Below are 20,170 nucleotides of genomic sequence, written 5' to 3' on the forward strand. Positions count from 1 at the left end.
ACAACTCTAAAGCCTCTTTATTGTATCCTCTAAGTACCTTCTTACAGCTCTCCCTTCCACAGTACCTTATCTAACTGTGGTTGTCCCATCAGTAATCTAGGTTTCTCTTTTTCCTTTTTTCAAAACAGAAATAGTATATTTTCTTCAATTTCATTTCATTATTTCATTGATTCACTTCATATTTTCATTCATTCATAACTTCAACACATTTAATTTCAATTTCTGGGGGTTTGGTGGGGGAAGGGATATAGAACTCGTTGACATGTATTTGAATGGCTAATAGCAAAATCGGTGAATGGAGATTTTAGGCAGTCACTTAATACAAACACAGCAAACTAAAGAGCAGGAAGGTAGGAAGGGTCATACTGAAATAAATCAGCCAAAAAAGAAAAAAAAAAGAAAGAAAGAAAACCAAAGAAAGTGGGAAGAAAGTCAGGAAATGCTGAAAAGAAAGAAGCAAAAAAAGGCACAACACTGAAGCCCCTATTCCCATAGATTGGTAGCTCTCCTATCGATTCCCCATGCCTGCCATGAAGACTAAGTCCCATTGTGGTGCAGAAGACAGGGCACAATTACTCTTTAGTTTTCTAATTATTCTTTAGTTTTCTCATGTCTGCATTGCATTAAAGCCCATCCTTCCCACCATATAGAACTGGTCACTGGAGCAGAGAAGGAGAACAATTCACTACAGCTTGTGAGCCAGTTACCTACAATCCAAATAAGTTTGAGATCGCTAGCAAAATTAATTTATAATCAAGTATGACAGAGCCACTAAATTTTGAAAATCAAATTAATAGATAAATGAAAGTGGGGAAAAATTAATACTCAGAGAAAAAAAAAGAGATTTTGTTTTCAGTATTAAGATCAATAATAAACTTTAGTACTCCTTCATTTAAGACAAGAGGATGGATAATAGCAGTTCTAATTGCACAACTGCAGCTTTCAGTGCTCTATTTTCTTATTTACTTAAAACATTAAACTGTAATCACTCTCTGGAGGGAGACCCACTGGTATATGGATTTAAAGGATTACAAAAGTTCATCCTAAGTTTAGAATAAGGACAATTGCCCATGAAATGTACTTCTGAAAAAAAAAGGTAGCTTTGCACTAATCTGAAAAGAAAATCTCACCACACCATGACTTTTTGGATCTCTGAACACTCTCCAGAGTATCAAGAACACACTTTCCAGCTCAAAATTTTATTGTAGATCAGGAAAAAGACATATGAACAGTCTAATTGTATCCATCAAAATAACAGGGAGACAAGAATATTGTTCCAATTCTTGCCTAGGTGCCTTTCAGCTCTTCTCCACTATCATAGACTTTTTCTCCTAAACTGCTTGTATTTATTTCACCTTTTATTTAATTTTCAAATAGAAAACAAAAGTAACCTGAAATGTTCTGACTATCCTGGTAACAGTGATACTTGGGTAACACACACAGATGCTCGCACCATTTTCACCCCATGCCCCAGCTTTTCCTGAGACAAAGCATCTCTTTGCTTTAAGACTGCCAAGTTCCTTCACTCAGAGGTCTGTCATTCAAAATTTATCTGCAGAGTGTGACAGACATCCTGCTGGCACAAAAGTAAACACCTATCATCCAGCGGAAACTCATGGCTGGCTGCGAATGTCATCTTTGTCTCCAGTAATTCTGTTAAAAAAGTGAAGGAAATTATTTCATAAGCCGGTCACAAAATAGGGTACATCTGTCATTCAGTTGAATGTCTACTAAAGGAGCATGTATCCACTCACTAAGATCCTGACAGAGTTTCTTGATTCATGAAAGAAACTCTGTAGAGCAAAGTTCAGAATGTACCAGGTTTCTGTGAAGACTGTAGATGGGATTCATCTCTGAATTCTATCGTTTCCCTCTTTCCACTGAAAAAGATGTACATCTCGTATAGCACCAGCAAGTCAGTAAAGTACCATTAAATCAGAACCTTAATACTCATAAATATGTTCAGCAGATAGGGTCACTGTATCACACCAGTCCTATGTTATTTTAGGAGTTGAGAGAGAAGCATGCTTAAGGACCCTGCAGAAGTCATGCTGGGGAAATCAGGCTTTACTGATGTGCTCTACTTAAAGTCTGAGATGAAATTAATTTTATTTAAAAAGAGCTTCTCTACAGTACTTCCTATATTTTCTCAGTTTTCTTTTAGATAACTAATATTTCCCTAGTCTTCTAGCTATAAAGAGTTAGAATAAAAATAATTTTATAATGACTAGCAGAAACAATATGAAAAATGAATTAATTTATGTGATGTAAAAGGGATGTTTTGGGCATTTGTGTTTCTTTTTTAGCTGCAAAGCCTTTTTCTCACTTACATTGCCAGTACTTTAGTCTGTAATAAAAGTGCAGAAAAGCATGCCATTAGAAGATACAAAGCGTGCAAGAAAAGCACAAGTGTGATATTTTTTAACAGTAGTTTATAAAATATTAATAGCCCATTCAGCATCATCTCATTCCTGCAATAGATGCAAGCATCAAATATGTCACTGCAAAAAGAAAAACAGAGACAAATCACCATGCAGTGTCAGACACAGGTACGAAGAACCTTAAAATACTTTGAGAGATGTTTCCCTGATCACCTAGCTCCTAGCTTTTTTCACGCCCAGTTTTTCCACATGTAAGCCACACGATGTTAATAAAATTTCTATGTTTCTTTAACAAAGTGTTTTATGATAGTCATGTAGCAGCTCATGCTGGCAAGAACTGTACAAATAGGAAAGATAAGAAATTCAATGTTCTGTACAGGAACTTGTATCCCAGAATATTCCAAACCATTTCCACTTTCCTGACTACTAGCAACAGACAAATCCTGATATCATATTGTACTTGGAATAACTTCGACAATAATTTACCATATGGGAACACTAATGATATTCAAATTGAGAACAACCAATAAGTATTAAACATACATACTGCACAGAAACAGCCTTCATTTAGCATTTCAGTCACCAATAGTTTGCATCAGTAAGTTCAATTCTAAGATTTCACGATGTGTCAATGTCCTAGGGTTGAATCATGTTTGCACGCTGAAAATAAAATCTTAGTGGCAACTGAAAAAGAATTAACAAATTTCAGTAGCTAAAGAAACATAAATCTGCCGACTAGAATATAAGTACTTAAATAAATCCAGCTTATTGCAAGGTGTTGGAAGTATGCACAGAGCTCAGGCTTTTAGAAAACTTAGGCAAATCTTCCTTAGCTCATCTTTAAGTAACCTGAAACTCAGTGCATTATGCATGAGGAGACAAATTTCAACACACAAAATATTTGGGGAAGGGTGGAATATATCTTTCTATTTCTTTCTTTAAATATGGTTTCCTGTACCTTTAGAGTGAAGAGGTGCAGTAAATATTCTTTAAAAAATGAAAAAGTGAAAGCATGAGCCAAAATAGATAATGAGTTCATTAAACTAGCCACACCTCTTAAGTATTTATGAAACTTGAGGAGAAGCATAAGTTTATTTTTCAAAAAAATGCCTTCCTGTACTTTGTAATTGCCAATAGGATGATTCTGTCATCTTTGTGCATAAATAAATAATGCCAGAGGATTACTTTAGCCACTGAAAAGGGCCAGGAAAATTTAGTTTTCTCAGCAAATGCAGTAGCTTATTTAACAACTAAGTTGAATAGTTACATGCAACCTGGACACGTCCATTACAATTTTACATTTCCCATAAGTTATGTATTGTAGGTTTTAGGGTTTTTTATAAACATGACAATTGTGCACAAAATATGCATTATTAAAATAAATGCCCTGTACAATCTTAATGATAGAGATCTAGAAAACTAATACAGAAGGGAATTTCTAAGCAGCTTAAAAACATCTTGCATTACAATAGTATCCATTCGAACTGAAATTCTTACACTATCCATTGTGGATACTAAAAAGTCAGAAGCAGAAATTTTCCAGCTACTGCAGCATCCTGTGAAAGTTCTTTTTCCCATGCAGGCTGGCTGAGAAACAGTTTGAGTTTTTTGTAAACTAAGACTTTATCTTGCACCTGTAGCTTGTTATGCAGTCTTGTTTATGGCACACTGGGAAAGTTGTTTGAAATGGGTGTTGTAGCATTTAGCCAATCACTCTGGGAGGTGGATGGTCAAGCGACCAATAGCCTTGGCCATCCTTGTGAACCATGTTATATATACGGATTTGTAATTAATTAAAGGTTGGCATTTTGGCATTTTCTCCAGGACCTGAATTCTGTGTCATTCTTCTCTCTGTCCTCAGTACGACAGTGACAATCCATAATGTTTTTTCTAAACAGATGATGCTGAACTCACTGAGAAATATCCTTTTGTTTAGCTTAAAATTTCCCTCCATCCACCTTTTTTAAAAAAAAAAAAAAAGCTTGGTTTCTAAAAGAGGAGTATTTTTTATTGCCTTGCAAAATTACATTTTCTATCCATGAAAGCATAATATGTGTTGAGTAACAGTATCTGTAAAGGCAATTGTTCCACCTAAAAGCATGACTACAGGTGCTTGACTTTCACTCTACAAACTCTTTCACTTCTCTGCCCTGTGGATCAATGCAGGGTATCATCTGACATGAGACACCCAACTACAGTTTATCCTCCCAGTGTTGAATGTCAATGTCAGAGAAGTAGTGCTCAGCCTCTCTCAGTAAACATCAGGATCTGGTCATACTGCACCATGGGTATGATGGCTTTCCTCAACACAAACCTATTGCTTTTGAACCAACTCCCACTAAAACATGAGAAGTAAACAAGTCATGCCAGTGAATAAATCCCTCAGCTAATAAAGTTGAATCCCATCTAGAGAAGGAAAAGTGGGCAATGACAGTAAGTTTAAGTGCAACTAAATGAAAAGAACCAGCATTGCACAAATAGCTTGCTGTACAGATACATTCATAGTGGGTCTATAAATGTCAGAAAGGGTCATTCATCTCCTATGTGGATAAACAGCAGCCCTTTCTTGACGGATCACCGCTGCACATATGACACAAAACATCTAGTTCTGACTTTAAAATTGCCAGTAAACAGCAGCTTCTGGCAACTCTTATGTTTTGCAATGGACACCATTGTGGTTGTTGCAAGCATGTGCTTTTTTTAAATTAAAACTTGCCATCTTACACTGAGGACTACTGGTATACTTGTCTGTTAGAATATAACATCATCTTACCAAGTGTGTCCTGACACTCATCAAATCACCTCCTAACTTTCCTCTTTGAGAAGCTGCCGGACTGAGCTTTCTGAGATGACTGCATGGTATAGTGTCTCCTTGGTCTTTAACGTCACTCTGTATTCTAGCAAGTGGGGAAAAAAATCCTCCACAAAAAACAATACCTATTTTTGACATGTTATTTTAGTTCTTAGTTGAGTTGGTACAGTGTTTGCATGCATATATCACTCTTACAACATTAGTTCTTGCTTCGCTATTTTTAACTGCATTATAAATGCATAAAACCTGCACTGCAGTTAAATTAAGGAATCAGAAAGCTAAGTGCTCAATTGAAACAGACATTGCCCCAACCTCATGAGAGCAACTATTCAAAATAGTCTGTATGAATTAAATTCTGTCACTGGTTTTGAAAGCATTTACCCACAAATCCTGACAGTTGCCAATACTGAAGCAAAGCTTCAGCACACAAATTTAAGGCATCATACAACATCACCTTTTCAGTATTGCAACAAAATGTATTTATGTGGCAAAAATATCTATATATGTCAAGAATGCATAAAATAAATGAAATTCCTAAAAAGAAAGCAGCCAATACTTGCAAAAGAAGCAAGTAAAACACCCATCAGCTTAAGGCACCTGCAAAGTTCACTACAGAAGTGCAAGATGCAGTAAAGTCAGGCCTTACATGTTAAACTAAAGGCTGTTCGGAAAAGGGATTATGCTCTTCCCTAAGCACTGTCACACAAAGCCCTTCAATTAGTCAGTCATTATCATAAAGTGACAAGGCCAACCCAATGCTGTCTAACTTACACTTTTACACCCTGGTCCTAAAAATGTAAATGCAGTTAGACAGTGCGTGCACCTAAGAAAGCCTTTTGATCTCAGAAAGGAAACAGTCTGCTGCAAACAGGCACTCTCTTAATGGCCAGCAAGTTTAAGTCTCCTATAGCTTTACTTACACAGATTTTCTGTAAAGATGAATCATAAGATGGTTTGAGTCAGAAGAGCTGTTAAAGACCATCTAGTTCCAACCTCCCTGTCCCAGGCAGGGACATCTTCCACTGCATCAGGTCGCTTAAGGCCTCATCCAACCTGGCCTTGAACACTTTCAGGGATGGGGCAGCCACAACTTCTCTGGGCAACCTGTTCCACTGCCTCACCACCCTCTGAGTGAAAAATTTCTTCCTTAGATCTAATTGAAATCTCCCCTCTTTCAGTTTAAATCCATTGCCCCTTGTCCTATCACTACATGCCCTCGTAAAAAGTCCCTCTCCAGCTTTCTTGTAAGCCCCCTTTAGGTACTGGAAGGGTGCAATAAGATCACCCCAGAGCCTTCTCTTCTCCAGGCTGAACAACCTCAACTTTCTCAGCCTGTCTTCATAGGAGAGGTGCTCCAGCCCTCGGATCACCTTTGTGGCCCTCCTCTGGCCCCATGTCCTTCTTCTGTCAGGGACCCCAGAGCTGAACACAGTATTCCAGGTGAGGTCTCACAAGAGCAGAGTAGAGGGGCAGAATCACCTCCCTCGACCTGCTGGCCACACTTCTTTTGTTGCGGCCAAGGATGCGGTTGGCTTTCTGGGCTGCCAGCACACATTGCCAACACTCCCAAGTCCTTTTCCTCAGGGCTGCTCTCAATCCATTCTCCACCCAGCCTGTACTTGTGCTTGGGATTGCCCCGACCCACATGCAGGACTTTGCACTTGGCCTTGTTTAACTTTATAAGGTTCACACAGGCCCACCTCTGCAGGCTGCCATCCCTCTGGATGGCATCCCTTCCCTCCAGTGTGTCAAGCACATCACTCAGCAAACTTGCTGAGGGTGCACTCAATCCCACCGTCCATGTCACCAACAAAGATGTTAAATAGCACATAGTTCCCCTGAGGAACACCACTCGTCACTGGCCTCCACTTGGACATCGAGCCATTGGCTGCAACTCTTTGAGTGCGACCATCTAGCCAATTCCTTATCCACCAAGTGGTCCATCCATCAAATCTCTGTCTCTCCAATTTAGAGACAAGGATGTCATGCAGGACAGTGTCAAATGCTTTCAGTGAATTTAAAACAGAATAAGTCATTAAACAAAGGAACTCTACAAATGTAGTAGGAGAACTACCCATCAAGATACTCATCACAGAAAAATGTTTCAATGTCCTTCTCTTTAAAAAGACGTTCTGATATATGGAACACAACCTAGTCGAATAAATAAAATGCATTCAGGTTCTGAATGTGGCTTGTTTTGGTTTTTTTTACTACTATGTTGTCACTTACTATTTAAGTTATACTAAACATGAAAGAGTAATGCAAATGGTACACTTTTCTCTCTGCATACTTTAAAGCACAATTTAATTCCCTAGTTTCACAATTATTAGTTAGCAGCTAAAGATCATGGATTTTTTCTTCTGAAAGGCACCAGAAAACAGTAAGTAATCATTCTCTCATAACTTACATTACAACAATAGAATCATAGAATCATAGAATCATAGAATCATAGAATGGCATAGGCTGGAAGGGACCTTAGAGATCATCTAATCCAACCTCCCTGTCATGGGCAGGGACGCCTCGCAACTAGATCAGGCTACTCAAGGCTCCGTCCAACCTGGCCTTGAACACCTCCAGAGAGAGGGCATCCACAACTTCTCTGGGCAATTTATTCCAAAGTCTTACCACCCTGGTACTGAAGAATTTCTTCCTATACTGAAGAATTTCTTCCTAGTTGGATCATTGTAAACCAGAAATACTGCTAAAAATCTGGTAGTGCTGGTTTTGTGTGTCCTGTTTGTTTAGCAAAAGCATTTTTGGTTCTGTTTTAATATGGCAGCACCTGTCAGTTACAACACCCACAAGGGACTTTACGACTGACATGAAGAAACGTTTCAAGGTTATAACAGCAAACATGTTTAAACATGATAAAATCAAATTTGATGGAATACATTCAGTGTGTCTTGTTATGAATTAGTGCACGAGAATGTGGCAGAACAGTAAAGGTGGCTTGAAAGCTCCTTGCCTCTGCTGCTTTCTAGAGTATAATTCAATATGGCAGCACATTGGGTTCATAAAGGCACTCATTTGCTGCAGTTCTGCACAGGGCACATCAAAAAGCATGATAATAAATGAAAGCAGGGACTACACATAAAGAAGTTACTACAATAAAGCTATTTTTCTGATGTTTAAACATCTCATCTTACATGATGGATTGATCCAGATTTCTTTTTTTTTCCCCCGTTTTCATAGAGAGCTCGTAATTGACTGCTCTGAATGAAAACTGAAGTGTTTGGTTTTATTTATATATTTTCAATGATTCATCTTTTTTATTGTAAGATTGTATTAAAAATCTTTATGCTTCCTAATCTTGCACAGTGGATGGGAATTCAGTTTATCTAAAGGCTTCCTGAAGGAGTAAGAGTATGCTTTACAACCTTAAAATTTCCTTAAAACTCTTAGAAGCAGGATAGTTCAGGAAGGCTAAGTCCATTTTTTAAAATCCCAGATTTTAAATATAGCTGTTCTTTTCCCTCACATACTACCTCTCTATTTCTCTTTATGACAGAACAGTAGAGCAGTTACAGAATAGCTGGAAAAAAAAAATTAGTACCGCAGGGAACAGACTTTCCCAGACAAGTCAAATATGGAGCAAGTTCAATTCACTGACTGAAAGCTCTGTCTCAACAAAAGTGTTATTTTTCTATTGTGCTTCACAGTATTTTTACTAGCTAGTTAAAATAAAGCAGAACAGGTAAAATTCTGTCCCTTTCTGAGTTTATCTGGAAACTTAGCATTTCTTCCTGAAATCTTAATTCAATCTCCAACAAAGAAATCTACCATCTAAAATTGGTAATGAAACAAATGTAGACAGTTTTATTGGGTACAAACAAGCATTTTAGAAATATGGGAAGGAACAGAAAAAACAGCAGCCTGAAATTACCTGTTCTGAAGAGTCATCATCAGTAGAAAAATAGCTTGTTATCAAGAGCTCACTTCACTCTAAAGACACCTGGATAATGTCAAAGAAACAAACAGGAAGACCTTGGCCTTCAGAGAAGAGGCTCTTTGCTATCTATGTACAATGAGAATGGTGTCTTTGGGTGCTACATTTAACATGGCCAGGAGGAGCAGGAGAACAAGAAATAGAAGATTCAGCAGCGTAATTCTTCATGATTACCTGGTGCAACACTATCTGTGACTACTACTGCAAAGAAGGCCACACGGATGGATAGAAGCTACAGCTGGGGCTAGAGGGGCAGGTAGTGGGCATGGAAAATGGAATACAGAAAGAAAAGTTAAGGAGTCCTTCCCCCACAGAGGAAACCGCCAGGTCATGGCACAAAAATGGTTCACAAATGCACAGCAAACAGCCTAAAATAAATCAAATCACTTCAGATTTAATATGAGATTGGTTTAGCAAAGTTAGTTCAATTATTTGTAAGCTGGAAGTGCTGTAGATGCTACCCCATATAAATCAGTGGATTAAGTCACTGCAGTCTTATTATTATGACTAAAATGATCAGCGACTGAACTGCTGATTCTGTCTGCTCATTTAACCTTTCATTAATTAATGCACTGAATTTATCGAAACTTTTTTGCTTGAAAGCGTTCCACTGAGGCTACATAATACTCCTCTGGTTTCCTCAGGTATTCCCAATTATGTTTGCTGTTCAAACATGAAGAGATGCACTTGACAGGTTCATACCTCTCCCAGTAAGTATACTGATGTGTTCTTGTCAATAATTAAGGCTAACTGCATCCCTCTGCTTTTAGATGTAACACGGAAATCATTATGGAATAGGTTGCACTTTAACTCTTGGGCAAAGGAAGTCAAGGTGGTGATTACTCTATGGAAAAAAAAACTGGTTTCCAGAACTAGAGGTGTGATCACGGGTTAAAGTATATCCTACTCTGTGGCCAAAACGAGTTTGCTTTGTTTTGCTTTTTAAAGGCAAGTGATCAGCCACCAAGGTCTTGCACTAGATTTCCAGCCCACAAAGACAGGGTGGGTTTTTTTCCCAATTATTTTTGAATTCTGGAACCCTAACCATTATAATGCACTATACATACAGGTCGACCTGAAGACACTTGACACAACAATGTAGGCTAAAAAAACCCAAGTGTTTTGGGCTTACTTGAGAGTTAAAAATCGAATGCAATACAGACCTGTGCTAATTTACAGCGGTCTATAAGCTCCATCTCTGCTTCTATTAACTCCTTTTGTACGTAAGGAAAGTCTCCACAAGCAAACCGCATACGACACTTTTGCCACTTCTATTTATTTAGAATATCCACCCTTAGAAGGTATCAATATGAAAATTAATTTCACACTGGAGATGAAATTTCTTAATATCTTGGAGACATCTTAAAAGTACATTTAGAGAGATGTATATGTGAAGGCAGTGATAAGTTGAGTTTCTTTCTTTGGAGGAAGGGGTCTTTACATTCCCTTGTGGGTAAATGAAGTAAATACTGATGTATATCCAATAGATTATGTGAATTTTAATTTTAAAAAGCTAGACTGAATTTAGCACTGCATCCCATGGGCCTTGTTAAAATCTGTCTGAGGACCTAAGCACCATCTTCCTCTGTCTCAGTGGGCTTTAGAATTGCTCTGATGTAATATTAAACAACCAATAAAATGATTTTTTAACACGAGAGTATTACAAAAATAACTCTGCAAGCTGCACGTTGAGATAAAAGCGTACTGGGGTACGTGCCCCTCTTGCACACCTTCGCTGGGAGTCACAGCTCATCAGCATAATCACCTGTGCTCACGGGTCTCCATGAGGAGCCCCAGTGCCCATCTGCCTCCAATTCTGGAGAAGCTGCCGCTGCAGTGCAAGATGCCCAAGAAGGGTGCCTTGTGCGGCGTGGCAAATCACCACCCAGCTATGCATAGGCTTAATTTATGGTCAAACATACAAGTTGGCAGCATAGATCAGCAGGTAAACCAGGGCAAGGGAAGAAAATGCCTTGCTGCCTGTCGAGGGAGGAAGGAGCTGGCATAGCCTCTCTCGCCACCCTCAGCACAGATGGGCTTTGCTTGCAGATGCAAAGGATGCCAACCATCTCTCACTGCAGGTGACTCACATTTGGCACCACCGGCACACCTACCCACACAGCCAGGCCAAAACATCCCACCCAGAGCTGGGAGCAGGAGATCTCATCTCTCTGGGTGGCCCGGGCTGCAGGAGGGAAGATTTAGAGTCTTACCTCCCTAGTTGGCTTGTTCGTGCCAGGCTAGAGGTGAGCTTGTAGGAGATCAAGAAAGTGAAGACAGTGAGAAGTGAAGGAAAAAAATACGAAAAGACCCACCCTGGAAAAACACCTAGACATTTCAACAAAACAAAACAAAACAAAACTCCCAATGCTTTATGAAACACTTCTGTTGCTGAAAGGTTATACTTGTTATAAGAGCCTATGCCTTCTTATCTGTCCCAGTACTAAAAGAACTTTTATTACACTTACTGTGCTGGATACATGCCAGATAAGCAAGTACATGGATGCTTTTCAACACCATACTAAGCACAGTATACTGCATGGTCTTTTCAATAAACCTGAAATTTCTCTCATGTGGCTCAAAGAATTCTTCAGATCACAGTGTCCCTACCCCTCACAGAAACTGCACCACAAGAAACCTCCCCTCAAGACAGACTATTGTGTGACTACTGAAATGTACATCTTCCCAGTTCTCTTTTGTTACCTTTCCAGACTTCATTACAAATCTAAAATTCAGACATTCATACTCGGTTTTGTCTGCAAACAGAACACAGGCTTTTAGAGGCACTGTAGCATTAAGTGAAGCATTAAAATAATCTGCTTTGTGTAAATCAGCTTATTAAAAAGCCTTGCACCTAGAAACATTTGAAAGATGCCATCCAGTGGCTGAAGGCAGCACCGAGTTAATATAAAACTGGCGGTAGGATTCAACTACAATGACATCTAGCGGTGTAAGATACCAAACCGGTACTACAAGTTTCTAAAACCTAACTAAAAGAGGATACTTTTAAATTTAACTCAAATACAAGTTAGTCGACTATACAATTTAAAATACACCTTGGTAATTCTGTTGTATCTTACTTCTTTTTCATTTAAAAACATGCATCCTCTAGAATTATTAGTGCATCACCTAGAAATATTAGTTAATTTGCTCTCAAAAAATATTTTTAGGTAAAAATAATAAAGAAATTCTATTACCCTAATGCCTTTTAAATTAGTTTGCTTGTAAAGCTAAGTGTCATACAGGCCATTTAAAGGTAACTTACTTTGTTCATGAATCTATTCTTGTAGAATGTAAGTTATAGGAGGCTTTAGAATCCCTATTAAAAACACTCCATGGATTTGTACATTGGAAAAATTACATTTCTGTAGAATCATATTATTTTCCTATGTAACATAGCAATATAGCTGGACACTCAAAATTTTGTTGCATTAATAAGAGTGAATACTCTCATAAACAAAGTTTGAAACAGCCACTGTACATTGCTTGCAATCGATTCTATTAAAATAAGAATTTAGTAACTGGGTGCAGCTTTTTCATATAATTTCTTCTATTATTTCTTTCATATTACTTCTTCCATTGCACATCTTTGATTCTGGTTTCTGATAAAAGCCCTAAAAGAGAAGACATCAGTCTGAGCTGATGCAACATAGGTATTGCAGATTCCAAGAATACCATGCTCAATGAAAGCTCACCAGATGTGAAGGATGAAAAGCAGAAAAATAACTGTTAAAAAGTTCCATCAGGAGACAGCAACAAGATCCTAGTTACTTCACATGACAAATATCAATATCAATTACATTGTATGCCAGTACAAAAAAGACCTGACAGATACTGATCCTAGCGAAACAAGAAACAAAGAACGAGGGCTCACATTTTGAAAAGTCTTGTAGTCAAGTACCAAGGTACTCAGAAAAGCATTACTCAATTAAGATAAACATTAACTGAAGAAGGTGATAACTTCTGTCTTTGCTTACAGGCTTTACATATTTTGTACAAATTATGTACATGCCTCATCAACCACTATACGTCTCTGAACTGAACATCTAGTTCAACACCAGTAAGAATTACAGTGTTGTTCAACACACCATGCGGCCGAAGTGCTGTGCAAATAAAGAAATAAATTGTAATGAGGAAGGCTGTGCTTTCCTGCTCAGAGGTGTGGCATTACTGGCAGTAGTTTCCAATGACCCAATGCTGAAAAGACCCAGACTTCAGCTCTGCAGCAACAGTGAATATCATTTTGAAATATGAGAGACAGAAAGAACAGCAGCTGACTTATGAACCCAGTCCTGGAGGAGTCATGTAGTTCCAGCCTTAGGTGTCAAGCTTGTAAAAGCACAGGAGTAAGAACATTATCTTGTTAAAAAGCAACAATGAGATAAACAGACTGGAAAATAACAGATAACCAATTGGTCATTGATGTTCACCCTGAAAGAATATACTCATACACGTGCACAGATTTTTTTCTTTTGAATTTAGTCTAGGACAAACTGAATATATAATAAATGCAGGAAATACAGGGAGAAAAAAAAAAGACAACTCAATGGAGAAAAAGATCAGAGTAAGAACAAAAGGGTAGCAGAGGTGGGGAGGATGAAAAAAAAAAAAAAGTATCATTTTAACACAAACACAGCATGTCCTACAGTTAGCATGTACTGTTTGGCCACTCTAGCTATCTGGTATCAAATGATGACTCCATTATAGGAGGTTCTTGTTTAGCTAAACTTCAGCTAGCTTACACACACATAGTGCATACAGTAATATTGTAGGAATTTTGAGCCTGTACTATTCAAATAAATCAATCGTTGTCGTAGAAAAACAATCCCATAAAAATGTAATCCTTTTGTAAGGGGCTCACCTTTAACATAAATGCTTAGTTACAGGACATGAGAATCTACGTATCTAACTGGAATTTCTCCCTGCAGCATGATTTCACAGGTGAAAAATCCTGAGCTATATTAAACAGGTTAAACACTTAAAATAGTTGCTAAAGGAACTTGATGCCAGACCCCATCCATCATCTAAAACCACTTCTCTGGGCCAGTCTTTGAGTGCGGATGTTGCCCCAAACTGTCAGAGCAACATTTATTAATAAAAGGTCAAACCATGTATGAGTAAGATAGTTAGCATCAGCTGTGCCATATGGTTTCCTGACTGTATTGAGAAAGACTGTAAAGACAGCAGAGGTAACTGTTCTTCATATTAAACTATTTATCATTTTATTTAAAGAAATGCTCAAGCCTAAATAGTATTAAAGAATTTTTTCTTAGAAGTTAAAGTTGTAGGAGTGTTGTCTCACACAATTAATGTTGTCACATTTGGGTTTGTCAGTTTATCTGGGCTTTTATAATCAAACCAAAGGTGATTTATTCGTTCCAAAGAACTATAAAGATTTGTCTGTACTCTCGAGTCCATCCTCCAACTCAGGCCACAGAACATGCAGGGTAAATGAGTTCATTTACTGCAAACTATTCACTAAGTAAAACTCCCACTTTTCTACAAAAAAAAAATAGTTCATTTAAAAAAAAAAAAGTTTTAAACAAAACATAGTTTCTAAACTTGTTACATTAAACTGTTAAACTGGGATGTTTGGCATCATGAGGTCTATTTTTCCAATCCTTTTCACTCCAAATGATTTTACCAGAATGTCATCCATTGTCATTTTCAGGGAAAAATGTACAACTGGAAACATTTCCAAAGTTGTTCTGAATACCTCCACTCCTGAAGTCCAGTTTGAGAATCAAAGTACATTAATGTATTTTCCAGATAAAAAAAAAAAAAAATAACTTCTGTAGTTGTGAATTTGGAAGTTAAAATCCCAAGAAAACTGGTATAGGAAGAATCACTTCGCACTACTGATAGTTCTAAATATATTTCAGTACAGTAAATTATAATGCCTGCATAATTTTCCTTAAACAAATATTAGGTGCTGTCTTAAAATCTTCCAATACTCAATGTTGTTATCCAGCTATCTACAATTCATTATCAGGCAAAGATATTTTTGCCACAAAGTACAACACACAGACAATGCTCTAGAAAGGGGGTAGCATGTGAGGGGCTAAATGTCATAAAAATCTTGGGGAAAGTTTAGCAGAGAGTAGGTGTACTTTTTTCTTACCATGGCTTAGAATGGGCAGATAAAATCCGGTTCTGAAGCATTTTGACAAAAAGCAAAATTCAATTTGCATGATAACAGAACAAGTTGTTCTTTCTGCCTAACACACAACACCCACCTAAGTCTGTCATGCAAATTGAGTGTGCGTATTACCTCAGTATGAATCAAGAAAAAGCTGACTTTGAATTTTCTTTATGCAGAAACTGGAAAGGGTTGTGCACCAATTCCACCTTTGTTTCATTCAGTATTACTGTTTTGTCTGCAAAATATTATTCACTTTAATCATTCATCTTGTGATTTTTTTGGAAAAGGTATCTTGGGTATTGAAAGGAATTGGTAATTATGTTGCCGAAATGTTGTTCTAAAAGTCACAGCAGAATAAAAAAAACTTTAAAACACACACACAAAAATATTATGAGTGAGTAACCTGGGAAAGCAGCCTGGGGGATCTATCTTTTAATTAGAACTTCAGCATTTTAAAAGAACAGAACTACATAGTCTCAAACAGTGCTTAAGTTTTCATATGTGGATCGAAAATGAGAAAGAGGTTATTTGCACTGTATAATACCTTTATGAAGATTAATGCTATTTCACTAGTGTATTAAGAGACAGTATTAAAAATGTTTAGGAATCAGAATAAGGATTTTGAAAAATCACACTTAACATAGTTATGTTTTTCGGGATCCACTGAAACATGATTTTTATCATATGATTGTAAAATCTTGAACAGAGATACTAATTGAGTAGATTTTAATGTTCAATTTTATGACTAAAATACCAGTGGATGTTTGACAAAATGGTATAGATTTCCATGGAATACAGTAATGTGTCCATGTTGTATGCAGTACAGTAATCCATGTAACTGTGACAAGTGAATTCCACTTTTAAAGGAAGAAATGGTATTTTGAATAGCCTTACGCAAATTTTAGTCTATATTTCCTAAGCTACTGTGCATGGCTGCTAAATAGGTACTTCTCTGGTGATGTTTTAGTTGCTGCTGAAGTGATCTTTACGCACTCTTTTTGTTTTACAGGAAATCTAATTGCTAATGTCAGTATCCTGTAATATTCAAACACAAGATGCAGAAGTTAACAACAGTTAATACAACTAGTACGTACAAAAAGTTGCACTTACAAAAAAGCAGAGTCTAAAACCATACATCTGAATGCATTTCTGGTTTCTGAGTCAAGACCACGCTGCGAGTCAATCGTTATTGCATTAATGATTTGGGTATTTTTCAGTGTTTTCGTTTTCCCTACTCTCAGCATTATTCCGGCATAGTTATTCAGAAAAATTAAAAAGTCTTTATATTCAGTTTTCTCATCTCAATAAAACTATTTCCTTGAGCATGACCTCTGCCAACTATTTAAAAAAAGAGTTAGCAGTTCTTAAGCAGTATAACATATCCTTCAACCTTGGCCCAAGAGCAATACAGAGTTACATGTGACACAAGAACATAAAAGAGATTAATGAGTAGAAACACCACCTTAGAAGTTGCTGGTGCAACAAAAAGTTGTATTATATCCAGAGAAATATTATTTATAGAAGAGTCATATAAGTAAAAGATTTAGAGTTTTGTATATGCCAAATCTTGCAGGAAACCTATGTGCATTTTCTGATGCTAATTCTTCAAGCTAAGCAATCATTCAATCTCACTGGCAAAATTTAGGACAAAAGAAATGAAATCATAGAATCATAGAATCATAGAATGGCACAGGCTGGAAGGGACCTTAGAGATCATCTAATCCAACCTCCCTGTCATGGGCAGGGACGCCTCGCAACTAGACTAGGCTACTCAAGGCTCTGTCCAACCTGGCCTTGAACACCTCCAGGGAGGGGGCATCCACAACTTCTCTGGGCAATTTATTCCAAAGTCTTACCACCCTCGTACTAAAGAATTTCTTCCTAAGATCTAATTTAAATCAACGCATTATCTCTACGTTGATACTGAATGAGATACGAAAAGACAAGAAAAATGGGAAAAGCACACAAGTGACACATTCTGCTGGTGGCATACAAGCAGTTTACCAGACAGAGTAAAAAAAAAAATCATCAGGGACCTGTTTTCAGCCCATGGCTTCAATTAGGCAGGTGAAGAGGAGAAAAAGGGGGAATGGAAGGCAACCATAATAAGGGTCTTGTGGAAAACACACAAACAAAGAACCCACACAATGCCTCCCTAATTTCCATTTCCCTAAAAAGTCCACCACCAATCAATCAGATCTCCAGTATACTCAGGCATCAAATGTTTGTTGCTTGCTTGGTTGTACCATATGTCTCTCACAATAACTTAGTGGCTTACTGGCTTAGTGTACTTATCAGCACATTCTCAAGATCTAACAGGGGACATAGCACAAAAAAAAAGTATCTTTGTGGAAGATAGTAAGTTGGTGAAAGGAGGAAAAAAAGTTGTTCAAAGTTATGAAAATAGTGGGAATTATCCAGGGACAAAAAAGATAATGTTTAAGGCAGAAGGGTTAATTTTCAAAAATGTGTATGATTCTTAGACATGCAGAAATATCCCTGAGAATATAGTTCACGAATTTAATACAGAATGAAATTAATTAATGTACTTCTAATAAATAAAATTCTTCACATTCATATAGTTTTGTGATTCAATTATTACTGTTTGGCTGTGTAGTACTTAAAAGAATAAATGATACGGACTACAAAAGGAAAAAAGTCACTTAATAACACGGATATACTTTTTTTTCTTCAAGAAAAAGTATTGTCGCTCCGTGTATTTCTGCTCCTGGGAAATTCTTTGAAAAGTTGCTCTGGCTAGGAAGAAATAAATCTGTATACAAGCAGTTAAGAACTTTCCTTTCTTTTAATTTCAACCAAGCACTTATTCTGTATTCTGTAACATGTCTCTTGTGTAACATAAAAAGATTAATATGACATAGGGAAAACAATGCAAGCATTGTATGAGAAGACTAATTCACCAATGCCTTTTTTCAATCTTGAGTAGAGGAATAGCGTCATTTCAGAGTATGTTCAACAATTAAAACTGTAATAGCAAACAAATGAGTTCTTTGATACAGCCATTCAGTAACATACACTTCATTCTTAAGCACTGATTATACTTCTTGCTATTGACAGGTAAGAATTATTCATATCATTCAAAATAACTATTAAAAGTTAAGTGCTGGTTCTGCTTCTGAAATATTTTCTAAACCTAATTAAAGAGCTTTCTTCTTCTGGAAAAAGAAGTGAGGAAGAAATGTTTGCAAGCCTTTGTTTATTCTCATATTAGACTGCACCTTAAGTTAGGTTTGCCTCACATGGTTTGAGCAGGCGGTTGGACTAGAGGACCTTCTGAAGTCTCTGCCTATCTTAATTATCCCATGATCCCATCTTACAATCACATATATTGGATGATTATCAATAAAGCCTATTGTGCCTTTCTGTTCATATTTTCCTTACAATAAGTGTTTAGATAAATAAAAAAGAAAAATTCAAATAAGGGCTTGGGGATCTTAAAACTTCATAATAAGGTGGCTGTTGCGTAACAGTAAGGTGGTTGTTGTGCAACTTGTTTTTAGCACTAGTCAAAGTATATTTTCAATTTCTCCTTCTCTTGGCATAAAAATTTTTTCTTCAGTGATAAAATAAAATAAGTAGTGCTGGCCAGAAATAAAGACTATTCTCTGTAGCTAGCCTTCCTAATCATAAAATATACTTTCCCTGGGTGTTCGTGTCTGAACTATTACTGTCATTTTTAATGGATGAAAACAGTTGCTGCCATTATGATCTGTGACTACCTCCTCCTAAGATGTAGTGAGGTAGGTAGGTAGGCGGAAAGACATTGACATTCTTAGTAGAAGCATATGATCTTTTATTTTTATGATTTTAACCCTGCATTAAGCCTACATATCTGGTGTGCTTGACTATACTATATTCGACCATGATATATTACTCTGTACTGCGCAATAAATAAAATACTTTCTGGTTATGATTTCAGTGGGATTATGTAGAGTGCAAAAGATAAATTATCTTGCACTTTTACAAAGTCAAAGATTATTAATTCTCTGTCAGGAAAACTAAGTAAATTTTTAAAATCAAAATTAAACTGATTAAAATGATATTTTAAAAATCAGAGTATCTCAAGTACTGCACTTAAAGAGAAAAAAATCCGCTTTAAATACTGGTGATACAGTATTATATAATATATATATTCATAGATTCATAGATTCCAATATGTTTTCAAATTTTAACATTATTCTTTGAAGTTTTCTGCCAGCTGTATTAGTATCGTGTTCAGTTGACAAAAGTTGAGGTTATATCTTTACCGCAAACTAAATATATTCTCTACAATATTCAAATCTCATTGTAGCTTTCAAATGTTCTGATACCTGAATTGTCCAATACTCTTGCCAATTACCGTTAGTCTCACATTGTAAGTAATTATATATGCATTAAAATGAATTTAGGTTTACTTCACATAATTCACTGTAACTAAAAAATATAGGTATGAAACATTAGATTTAGCTTGTTTGTTGAAACAACTTGTTACAACTTCTTTAGATTCATGTATCTAGTAATATTTGTGAACAAAAGCAGCTTTTAATTTTGCATATATCTATTCTGACCATTTCTTCCACTCAGACACACAAAAATAAAACATTTCAGTGCTTTGTTTTATTTCATATGGGTCCTCCTTCCACGTTCCTTACACCCTGATTTCAATGTAATAGGAAATAAAAATAAAATCTGAAACCTTTTAACTTTTCATTTAACATTTTCTGCTAACAGAGGTGCCCAGGGAAAGTCTATCACTCTTACATCAGATTGTTTTTCTGTATGAGTACAAATGTCAATTTTAAACCTATTTCTGCTGGATAAAATAATAAAAATGACTGTATCTAAAATGAAGACGGACCTACAAATACATGTGCATTAAAAATTGAAGT

The 20,170-nt window shown here is 36.7% G+C and overlaps 1 protein-coding gene across 1 annotated transcript in view; it reads right to left on the reverse strand.

Annotated features, from left to right (window-relative positions):
- Positions 1–20,170, reverse strand: part of TRPM3 (transient receptor potential cation channel subfamily M member 3) — a 446,851-nt gene that overhangs the window by 356,169 nt on the left and 70,512 nt on the right. The gene's annotated exons all lie outside the window — the stretch shown is intronic.

Source organism: Tauraco erythrolophus, chromosome Z, assembly GCF_009769465.1.
Source record: "Tauraco erythrolophus isolate bTauEry1 chromosome Z, bTauEry1.pri, whole genome shotgun sequence".
NCBI classification, from domain to species: Eukaryota; Metazoa; Chordata; class Aves; order Musophagiformes; family Musophagidae; genus Tauraco; species Tauraco erythrolophus.